Genomic DNA, 12062 nt, shown 5'->3' on the forward strand with positions numbered 1-12062 from the left:
TGATGAAAGACACTCAAGACATTGAAGTCATGATCGAAAGAGTGGATACAACAGTCACAGAAAATGTTGAACCTTAAAAGAAAAATCTAGGGAATCTGGATTTGATATGAAAATATCAAATCTAAGAATAATAGGGATAGAGAAAGGGGGAAAATTCCAGGTCAAAGGAACAGAAAATATTTTCAACAAAATCGTAGAAGAAAATTTTCTTACACTAAAGGAGATATCTATCAAGTTGCAAGAAGTATACAGAACATTAAATAAATTGGACCAGAAAAGAAATTCCCATGTACACATAATAATAAAAACAATAAACTTACAAAGAATGAATATTAAAAACTGCAAGGAAAAATGTCCAAATAACATATAAAGGCAGACCTATTAGAATTATACCTGCCTTGTCAATACATACTCTAAAAGCCAGAAGAACCTGGACAGATATGATAAGGATTCTAAGAGAAAATAGGTGTCAGCCAAGAACATGATACCAAATAAAGCATTCAATCACCAAAGATGAAAATAAGACATTACATGATAAAAACAAATTTGAGTGATGTCTATCTACAAATTCAACCCTAAAGAAGATGCTAGATGGAAAGCCTCAACCTAAAGAAGTTAACTATACCCATGAAAATACAGGACATAAAAATATCCCAGGCCAAGGAGCATACAGAACACAAAATAGTTTGGACCAGAAAAGAAATTTCCCTCAGCACCATTTGTTAATTCCTGGTATTTTGCTGTTGTTCTTAATTGGTGGTGGTATTGGTGGTGTTAGCAGTAGGATGTGTGTGTGTGTGTGTGTGTGTGTGTGTGTGTGTGTGTGTGTGTGCATGTGTGTGAGTGTTTGTGTGTTTTCCTCTTTTTTTATTTGCAGGTCTGAATAATAGAATGGACATGAAAACAGCATTAATCCTTCTGCTACATTAAAGGAACACATCTTGACATCAAGGGTAGATATCACGCCATGTAGTAGTAGAAAATAATATTTCAAGCAAATGGACCTAAGCAGAAACTGGTTTATGCATCTTATAATCTAACAAAATACATACTCCTGGGAAAAGATTTTCCCCAAGTCCACATCAAGAAATAAAGAAATTTGTTATAAAAAAATCATATAATCCAACTTAAAAAAAAAAAAGGATATAGTTCTAAACAGAGAATCCTAAAAAGAGGCATCTCAAATGCTGGAGAAACACTTAATGTTCAACATTCTTAGCCATCAGAGAAATACAAATAAAAACTACTACAAATATCAGAATAGCTAAGGTCAAAAATACACATGACAACTCATGCTGATGAGGATGTGGAGCAAGGGGAACACTCCTCCATTACTGGTTGGAAAGAAAACTTATATAGCCAGTAAGGAATTCATTGTGGCTCATTCTCAGAAAATTGGCAATTAATCTACTAAGTTTATAGCAGATTTATTCTGAACAGTGACAATCTAGAAACTATCTAGATGCCCCTTAAACAAAGAATGGATAAAGAAAATGTGGTTCATTTACACAATGGAATACTAATCAGCTATTAAAAATAATGACAAGATCCTGCTGACTAGAGCATGATATAGCTGTCTCCTGTGAGGCTCTGCTAGTGCCTGGTAAATACAGAGGTGGATGCTCACAGTCATCCATTGGGCAGAGCACAAGGTCCCCAATGAAGGAGCCAGAGAAATACCCAGGGAGCTGAAGGGAACTGAAGCCCTATGGAAGGAACATCAATATGAACTAACTAATACCCCCAGAGCTCCTTGAAACTATACCACCAATCAAAGAAAACACATGGTGGAACTTGTGGCTCTAGCTATATATGTAGCAGAGGATGGCCTAGTAAGCCATTAATGGGAGGAGAGGACTTTGGTCCTTTTGAATGCTCTATGCTCCAGTATAGGGGAATGCCAGGACCAGGAATGGGAGTGGGTGGTTTGAGGAGCAGGGGGAGGGGAGAGGGGATAGGGGATTTTCGGAGGGGAAACTAGGAAAGGGGATAACATTTGAAATGTAAATAAAGAAAATATCTAATAAAAAAACAGATTGGAAAAAGATCTTAACCAATCTTACATCTGATAGAGGGGTAATATCCAATACATACAAAGAACTCAAGAAATAAACCATTGAAAACAAAAAGCTTCAGAGTCAAAGCCAGATACAAGAAAGATGTTATGGAATCTCCCTCCAAAACTAAGGAAAGCTGCTGTGCCCACTGTCTCTCCCTGATGCCTGTGATCCGGATGTAGAACTTTCAGCTACCTTTCTCCCTGTGTGCCACCCTACTTTCAGCCATGATGATAACAGAATGAACCTTTGAAACTGTAAGCCAGCTCCAATGAAATATGTTTCCTTTAGAAGTGTTGCCATGGTCATGGTGTCTCCTCATAACAAGAGAACATTGACTAAGACAGCAGAGGAGCTTTTATGTTACTATTTGAACATATTCAGTCTAGGTGAGGAATACTTCTACCCATCCAGAAAAGATATCTATAAAAAACTAGCAGGTATTTGCATCCTGCCTGGCTGGTTGAATCTTGGTGAAGTCAGTTTTTCCAGAGTTCACCTGGGTAGTACTCTCTCATTAAGACACATTCCGGGTAAAGGTTCTCTGTTTTGGATATATTTCCTGACAAACTTGATATCTGGCTGAAACAAGATAGGCTGTCTAGTCTAGATATAACATACCTTGGTCTAAACAATTCAGAAATTTTTGTAGACCCCAGAGGAGTAGCCCAGTGAAGATCAGTTACTAGAGTTCTGCCAGTTGTTTTGACATATTGATTTTTTTCCTTCTAATGTCTTCCATTAACCCATGGGTTGGAGGTGTTCATTTATTCTCTACAATGGAGACTCAGGCAGCACCAGATCACAGTATGTCAACAGAATGTCAGTAGGTCTCACTGGTCATTTTTTGAACAGCCAGGTCAGCAGCGCAGGTTTAGACTAATCAGTTCTACTGTTTGGGCTGAGGTACCTAGCTTAGGTCCAAATCATTTCAGCCAAAATATCTACTATAGCTGTCATGTACCTAGTTTCATCTTTCATCTATGACAGTCAGGGATGAGAACATTTGGGGCATCATCAGGCAAGAGGGTAGCAGGATTGTTAGCAGTGGGTTTCTCAATTGGATGCCAAGGTAGTCTAAGAGTAGGGCCTAGTACTGGGTCATACTTGTATTAGATAATCAGCATTCTGGTGTTCCTTAGAGGAGGACCTCAACAACATCATAGGATGCTGTGAGTATAAGATCCAGACCTACAGGTAACTTGTTTGTTTGGTTGGTTTTTTTTGTTTGTTTGTTTGTTTTTTTTCAGTAGACTAACAGTAGCTGCCACACCTCTTAGACAGGTGAGCCATTTTGTGGTTACAGGATCCAATCATTTGGACAAATATATCACAGTGAATTTCTATGGTCTCAAAGTTTAGATTAAACCTCTTTTGTAATTTTTTTCATTGATAAATAGATAAAAAGGTTTTGAGACATCTGGAAGCACTGGACCCAATATCCAAGTTGTTTGTAAAGCCTCAAATGTTTTTTTGTTTAGTCTCAGTCAAAATTAGGGACTCACTGACCCCTCTTTGTGCTGGTGTATAGAGGCCTTACTATCTCTACAAGCTCTGGTATCCAGAGGCAGCAACACCTAGGTGCACCTAGGAACTCTAGAACCTGTCTCTCAGACTTCGGAGTTAGAATCTGAAGGATGGTGTCTTAGTCAGGGTTTCTATTCCTGCACAAACATCATGACCAAGAAGCAAGTTGGGGAGGAAAGGGTTTATTCGGCTTACACTTGATACTGCTGTTCATCACCAAGGAAGTCAGGACTGGAACTCAAGCAGGTCAGGAAGCAGGAGCTGATGTAGAGCCATGGAGGGATGTTCCTTACTGGCTTGCTTCCCCTAGTTTGCTTAGCTTGCTTTCCTACAGAACCCAGAACTACCAGCCCAGGGATGGTCCTAACCCACAAGGGGCCTTTCCCCCTTGATCACTAATTGAGAAAATGCTTTACAGCTGGATCTCATGGAGGCATTTCCCCAACTGAAACTCCTTTCTCTGTGATAACTCTAGTTGTGTCAAGTTGACACAAAACTAGCCAGTACAATTGACCCCTTGTCAACTTGACACGCAAACACATCACTTAGTTCTTATTCATCCCCAAGATCTAAATAACTTTAAAAGTCCCACAGTCTTTACATATTATAAGTTCCAGTATCTTTTAAAATACAGAGTACTTTAAAATTCAAAGTCTCTTAACTGTGGGCTTCACTAAAAAACTTCCTTCAAGAGAGAAAAATATCAGGGCACAGTCACAATCAAAAAGCAAAAATCAATCTCCAACCACCTAATGTCTGGGATCCAATTCACGATCTTCTGGGCTCCTCCAAGGGCTTGGGTCACTTCTCCAGCCATGCCCTTTGTAGCACACACGTTGTCTTCTAGGCTCCAGCCGCCTGTACTCCACTGCTGCTGCGGTTCTTGGTAGTCATCTCCTGGTACTGGCTTCTCCAAAATGCTGCTGTCTTCCACTCTAACTTGGCTTTAACAATAGCTGCTCATACGCTCTCTTCATAGTGCTAAGCCTCAAATCCTTTGCATGACCCCTTCAGTCCTGGGCCATCAATTGCAACCGAGGCTGCACCTTCACCAATGGCCTTCCATGTCCTCTCACAGTGCCTCTGCTGCTCTGTGTGACCCCTTCATGCCTTCAAAACCAGTACCTCCTGGGTGATTCTTACACATTACCAAGTCCCACTGTAGCACAAGGTACAACCTTGCTTATCTGTGGAACACAGCCTCTGTGCTCTCAAAAAAACACTTCCCAGAAGATGTCACCTCAATGATGCTGGTCTCTTCTTCTTCTTCTTCTTTTTTTTTTTTTTTTTCCAAGACAGGGTTTCTCTGTGTAGCCCTGGCTGTCCTGGAACTCACTCTGTAGACCAGGCTGGCCTTGAACTCAGAAATTAGCCTGCCTCTGCCTCCCAAGTGCTGGGATTAAAGGCGTGTGCCACCACGCCCAGCTTGATGCTGGTCTCTTCTTCTTCTTCTTCTTCTTTTTTTTTTTTTTTCATTTTTTTTATTAGGCATTTTCTTCATTTACATTTCCAATGCTATCCCAAAAGTCCCCCATACCGCACCCCCGACTCCCCTACCCACCCACTCCCATTTCTTGGCCCTGGCATATAAAGTTTGCAAGACCAATGGGCCTCTCTTTCCAATGATGGCCGAATAGGCCATCTTCTGATACATATGCAGCTAGAGACACAAGCTCCAGGGGGTACTGGTTAGTTCATATTGTTGTTCCACCTATAGGGTTGCAGACCCCTTTAGCTCCTTGGGTACTTTCTCTAGCTCCTCCATTGGGGGCCCTGTGATCCATCCAATAGCTGACTGTAAGCATCCACTTCTGTGTTTGCTAGGCCCCGGCATAGCCTCACAAGAGACAGCTATATCTGGGTTCTTTCAGCAAAATCTTGGTAGTGTATGCAATGGTGTCAGCGTTTGGAGGCTGATTATGGGATGGATCTCCGGGTATTGCAGTCTCTAGATGGTCCATCCTTTCGTCTCAGCTCCAAACTTTGTCTCTGTAACTCCTTCCATGGGTGTTTTGTTCCCAATTCTAAGAAGGGGCAAAGTGTCCACATTTTGGTCTTTGTTCTTCTTGAGTTTCATGTGTTTTGCAGATTGTATCTTCTATCTCGTGTATTCTAAGTTTCTGGGCTGGTCTCTTCTTAATCGCTGCTAATTTCTTAGCTACAGCTAACCAGCATCAATAATCCCAGTAATGCAAAAGTTTCACTTTAGTAGTTCTGGTATCTTGTTAATCACAGCTGATTCTTTAGGCCCAGCTAATCAGAACCACAGAATCTTCCCAATCAAAATAGCAATGGCCCTGGAAAGAGTCTTTAATTTTTCCTCTGAAATTTCACAAGCCAGGCCTCCATCTTCTGCACTGTTCTCTTCCAAGCTCCTACACAACATCTGACAGAGCACTTAACACCGACCTTCTAGCCCAAAGTTCCAAAGTTCTTCCACAGTCCTCCCCAAAACATGGTCAGGTTGTCACAGGAATACCCCACTATGCTGGACCAATTTGTCTTAGTCAGGGTTTCTATTCCTGCACAAACATCATGACCAAGAGGCAAGTTGGGGAGGAAAGGGTTTATTCAGCTTACACTTCCATACTGCTGTTCATCACCAAGAAAGTCAGAACTGGAACTCAAGCAGGTCAGGAAGCAGGAGCTGATGCAGAGCCATGGAGGGATGTTCCTTACTGGCTTGCTTCCCCTGGCTTGCTCAGCTTGCTTTCCTACAGAATCCAGGACTACCAGCCCAGGGATGGTCCTAACCCACAAGGGGCCCTTTCCCCTTGAACACTAATTGAGAAAATGCCTTACAGCTGGATCTCGTGGAGGCATTTCCCCTTTCTCTGTGATAACTCCAGCTGTGTCAAATTGACACAAAACAAGCTAGTACAGATGGCAACAATACTACTCTGTGACAGGCTCCTTTTGTCTTCCCTCACCTGGTAACCAAGATAGGTAGCTTGTACTGCACAAAGTTGGGCTATTTTTACCCAAAGTTCTGTAGATCAATTTTTGTAAGTCCTGTAGCAGTCTCTCAGGGGCCATTTTATAGTCCATTTCCCCAGGAAGCTCCTGTTGGATAGGGCATGAGGTCAGCATTTAGTGTCTCATTAAATAGGGTTGGAGAATTGTTAAATCTTTGAGGAAACCTGGTCCATGTTAGTTGTCTGATATAACCTCTCTTTGGGTCTGTCTATTTAAAAGCAAAGATAGAATTGCGTACTTCTGCCAATGGGAGGCTGAGGAATGAATCTTTCATGTCTGAGACAGTGATTCGTATGTTTTAGTGGAAGAATCAGACTTATGAGAATCAGAAATGCTAGGTTTTTTCACAAGCAGGAAAGTTATATTCCAGGGTGACTGTCAGGCACCAGGATGCCGGTCTCTTCAAACCAGGCAATATGGAATGCAATTTTCTCTTTTTGTCACTAGGGCCACTTGGCATTGTTTAATCTGAATAGGGTAGCCAACTGGTCAAGAATTAGAGGAACGCTGTATTGGGCCAATCATAGTAGGATTAGTTTCAGACTATGCCCCTAGAGATCTTTGTTGTTAAACTGAAAGATAGCCCAAGTGTATCTTTTCATTGCAGGCACAGCTTTCAGCTAAGAGACATTCTTCAGACAGAAGGTAAGCACTAAAATTTTTCTGGATAGGTTTAAGTCTAACTGCATCTCATCATCAGAGAATGTGACTGTGGCTTTCAATTCATGCAACAGTTATCTCTCCATCTGTTCTCTCTGGTTAAACACTTTTTGAGCTACCCCCAGCAACTAGGACCTACTTTTACCTTTAAATCTAACTTTTTTTTTTCTACTTCTTGGAGTTAACTGGATGATAAAGAAAATCTTTTAGCAGCTGTCTCTAATCCTTCTAAATAGGACCTAGGGAAGATTGTATGAAGTCTCCTTGTTCAGTGTTAGACAGAAGGGAAAGTCCATTCTGCTCAGACTGCATTGTCCAGCAGTGATCACCCCTGCCTGGCCCTGGAGCAGTTCTAACATTTTCAGAGAATGGTGGGTTTTGTGTTTGCAAATTATAATGGTCATTTGTTGAGAAGGAGACATAAATCATTGAAGAATAGAACTTGCTCTTTTCCCCTTTCGGGCTATGGCTTAGAGCAGGAAGGGGAGCAGAGATAATGTACATCTCAGGGAACTATTTCTTCCTGAGAATGTGCCTTCTGCTGAGGGCCCTGGATGAGAAGCTCAGCCCCTCTACAACTCCACACAGAGACCCTGATTCAGAGTCAATTCGTAAAACAAGTGAGTGCTGCCTGAGTGAGACAGGCAGAGGAGGATTGTTGGATGACCTGGTAGAGCCAAAAGAATTCGGATCCCAAACAGGAAGACAAGAGTCTTAACCCTTGGTGGGGGAGATAGTGCTCAGAACAAGAAAAAGTCACTGGTCAATACCAGGAAAACCAAAGTAACAGAAGCACATAGAAAGACACGAATACATTCATAAAAAGACACTGCAAAGACAACCTGCCTACTACACATTCATGTACCTGAACAGACAGGGGGAATCCAGTGTGATGCCAGACCCCAGACACTGGATCAGCTGCCACTTATGAACTCTTCTGGGTCCAAACAGAAGTTACCTATATTAATCAGGCTTCTCTAGAACAACAGAACTTATAGAATGAATATATTATACTACAAATTATATATTAACTATTATGTATATATTATTGTAATATCTAATACATTGTATGTAAGAATATATAGTATTACATATTATAATTATATATTATATGTAATAATACATGTTATATACTTGAACAGACAGTCCTTATCTAGGTTTCAAGAAGAAGGTATGGACCAGATGAAAAGTGTGTCTTCCTGCCTCAAGATATAGATTAAAGGTGTGTTTCTACCTCACAGATCCAGAATAGAAGTGGATGTACCTACTTTAAATTAAGCAAAAAATACCTCACAAGTGTGTCCTCCAACTTATGGATTTTAGTGAATTCCAGATGTAGTCAAATTGACAACCAAGAATAGACATCATAGTGCCTTAACCAGACCTACCTCCTCTATAAGTGGCAGACTTTTTAATTTCTTTCCTTAAGGGGTGGGAGTGTCAGACTCCTCCCAAGAGTTAAGCAGGAATAGATCAAAGGGAATCCTGGAGCCCTGGAGCATCTCAAGTTGCAAACCCTGGAGGAGATCCTTGACCACTGCATTCTTTCCTGCTCCAAGAAGCTCTGAGACCTCCGGTGTCTCAAGGTCTCTGGGGATCTCAATGGGACTTTCAGAAATGTTTTGGGGAATCTAATGGCTAGACATGGATTTAAGCCAAATAGAATTCTTTATTAGTCAGCCATTGACTACAATGAGAGTTCAAGATCCCAGTATACCTCTGAGCCTTGCTCAAGGTAAGATTTTAAGTACAAAAAACATTCTAGCTTGATATACCTCAGTTAACAAGAACAGTTAGCCAGAAATGGAACTTCAGAAGCCAAAAGGCAATGTTAGTGCATTTAGAGACTTTCCCAGAACTATGGACTTTGATGAATTAGTCCTTTGTTTTCACTTTGGCAGGTGGGGCTGCCGATGTGCTAAATTTTATGGCCTGAAAGGAACTTCCACTATGGAGTCAGTTGTGTAAAGGTCTGGCGCCATTTTATACTGAAAGTCAAGTATCTCTCATTTACGTCCTCAATTACTCAATGTAGGCCTCCTCACAAGCACTCACAAAATAGAGAAATCTCAAAAGAAGATAATAATTCAACATCTCAATGAAAACACTGTTCTGAGATGGAAAGATGGCTTAGTGGTTAAGAAGGCATACTGCTCCTGTAGAAGACAGAAGTTCAATTCCCACCACCTATATTGTGTTGCTCACAACTGCCTATAACTCCAATTTCTAGGAACCCAACATCTCCAGTCTCCTTAACTACCTGTACTTACAGGTACATGCATATACACACTGTGCACACACATACACACTTAAAAATAAAATAAATATTTTAAAAAACATTTTAAAAACTGTTGGTCAAATAAATTTATAATAGAGCTATTAAATAGTATTAATGATAAAATGGGTATGTCATTATTATATGCATTTAACAAACTTATATAATTAGAAAATGTGAAAAAAAAACCTAGAAAGACAACTAACAGCCAATCAATAAGTCATTACTATGTCTGGTCACACCAATGCATTTCAATTTACTGCTATTTATATTTGGAACAACATACTACTTTGTTGTGGGGGAAGATCTTTTAGTTATATCTCAATTATATACAAAAGAAAATTTCTCCAGGGGTCAGTGAGTAAAGTGTTCAACATACAAGAATGAGGACCTGAGTTCAGATCTCTAGAACCTATATCAAAGGCCTGGAATGGTGGTGAGCATTTGTAATCCCATCACTGAAAAGCCAGAAACAATAACATTGCTTGGCTTCTCTGCCCAACCAACCTAGTGAGAAGAGATTGATGAGATCAAGAAGACATCAGATATGCTACTCTCAAGACTGCATACACACACACACACACACACACACACACAAATACACACAAATCTAGAGACTTTGTCAAATCTCGGGGAGAAGAACACAAGTTATCCCTGTTTGAAATGGCCTATGTGATTAATTCATAAAAACCAATTATTTTCTTATATTAGAAAGTGACCAAATGAGAAATGATAATGGTAAAATATTTTTTTCATATTTTAGCCATTTCAAAAGTCACATTAAATCTGGAATATGCTTGTGTAAGGTTGATTCATTATAAGATTATGATTTATGTAAAGAACTTATATTTTACCAAATCAAAGAATCTGATTATAATTTTTTCTTTTGTAAACTCTCTCAAGATTTTTAGGTAGGTGATCACATTATCACTAAAAGGTGATACTTTTATTTCTCTTTAAAAGAAAAAAATTAAGTTGTGTGTGTGTGCATGTGTGTGTGAGAGAGAGAGAAAGAGAGAAAGAGAGAGAGAGAGAGAGAGAGAGCCCGCATGCATGCTCAAGAATCCATCCACATATCAGGAAGGTTATCGGACAACTTGTGAACTTGTGGGAGTAGGTTCTCTCCTTCCACCAGGAGGGTACTGGTGATCAAATTAAGTTCTTGAGGCTCATTGGCAGCACCCTTTATCTGATGAACCAGCTCTAGGCATCACGATTCTTTAAAAACATGTTCTGGGTTATGTTTAGATTCTTGGGGTACTTTTTCCCCTTCATAATTATTTTCTCTGTTTTTGTAATTTTTACACTCTATTTCCTCATTAGTCATTATCCTAAACATTATAATTTGCACACCTAATACAACTCTGAAGTTGATTTAGTTACCCAACCCCAAGGTGAACTATCAGAATACGTTTTCATTTATACACATTCAATATTTCTTTCTTTTATTTAAATCTATCTTATTTTTAGATCCCAGTCACGTTTCTTATTTTATGATTACTCTAATTATTGTCAATAGTGAAATAGGATGGAGAGCATTAGAGGAGATTAAGTGATATAGCTACCTTGGTGATAAAGGTTCCTAAGATGCTCTTGTGGTGAACAGGGTGCCTCTCACTGCCTTGAAGACCAACCAAAACGAAAAAGATACAGAGTAACCTCTGCATTCCCAGCATGAGACAGGGGCAGCCTTTAAGAGCACTGACTACTCTTCCTGAGGTCCTCAGTTCAATTCCCAGAAACCACATGGTGGCTCACAACCATCTGTAATTGAATCGGATTGCCCTCTTCTGGTGTGTCTGAAGACAGCTACAGTGTACTCATATAATTAAAATAAGTAAATCTTTTTTTAAAAAAAAAGAAAAAAGAAAGTATCTGACTGCCCTATAGAAATCCAGTATCACCAAGTCAGCTAAAGGAGTGACCTGTCTAGGTCCTATACACTAAAGGAGAAGACAACATATGATCTAGTGTGGCAGAAGCAGATGGCTTAATGCTTTGGTGAAGTGACTGATTGTGGGCTGAGGGAATGAACATTCTCCTGGTGAGGCTGTGTAAAGTCTAACAGAAGAGTTTAGCTTTAAGCCATCACGCAGTACACAGAACCAGGGCTGGAGTACACAGTCTCAAGCCCCCCAAAATGGAGGACGTGCCTTTCTTGCTTAGCTCACCTGCTAGATAAAATGACAAGGTTGGTTCAAATTGTCAGCTCGACATAACTGAGAATCACCTGGGAGAAAGTCTCTTCCTAAGGAACTGTCTAGGTCAGGTTGGCCATGGTCATGCTTATGGGGATTGTCTTGACAGCCGTAATTGATGTGGAAAGAACTAGCCTGCAAGAGGATGGCACTGCTCCCTGGGTTTGGGCTCTGACCTGTACAAGAGTCAATAAAGAAAGCTAGGCTAGTACTAAGCATGCAGGTCGTAATTCTCTCCTTCTGAATGTGATGAGTGAATTTCTCCCCTAGCTTCCCTGAATAAGAGACTGTAACAAGGAATTGGGAGCTAAAGTAAACCTTTTCTTTCCTAAGTTGCTTTTGGTTAGGAGATTCTGGGTTTTGTTTTTG

The sequence above is a fragment of the Mus musculus genome, chromosome 17, assembly GCF_000001635.26.
Source record: "Mus musculus strain C57BL/6J chromosome 17, GRCm38.p6 C57BL/6J".
Taxonomy (NCBI): Eukaryota; Metazoa; Chordata; class Mammalia; order Rodentia; family Muridae; genus Mus; species Mus musculus.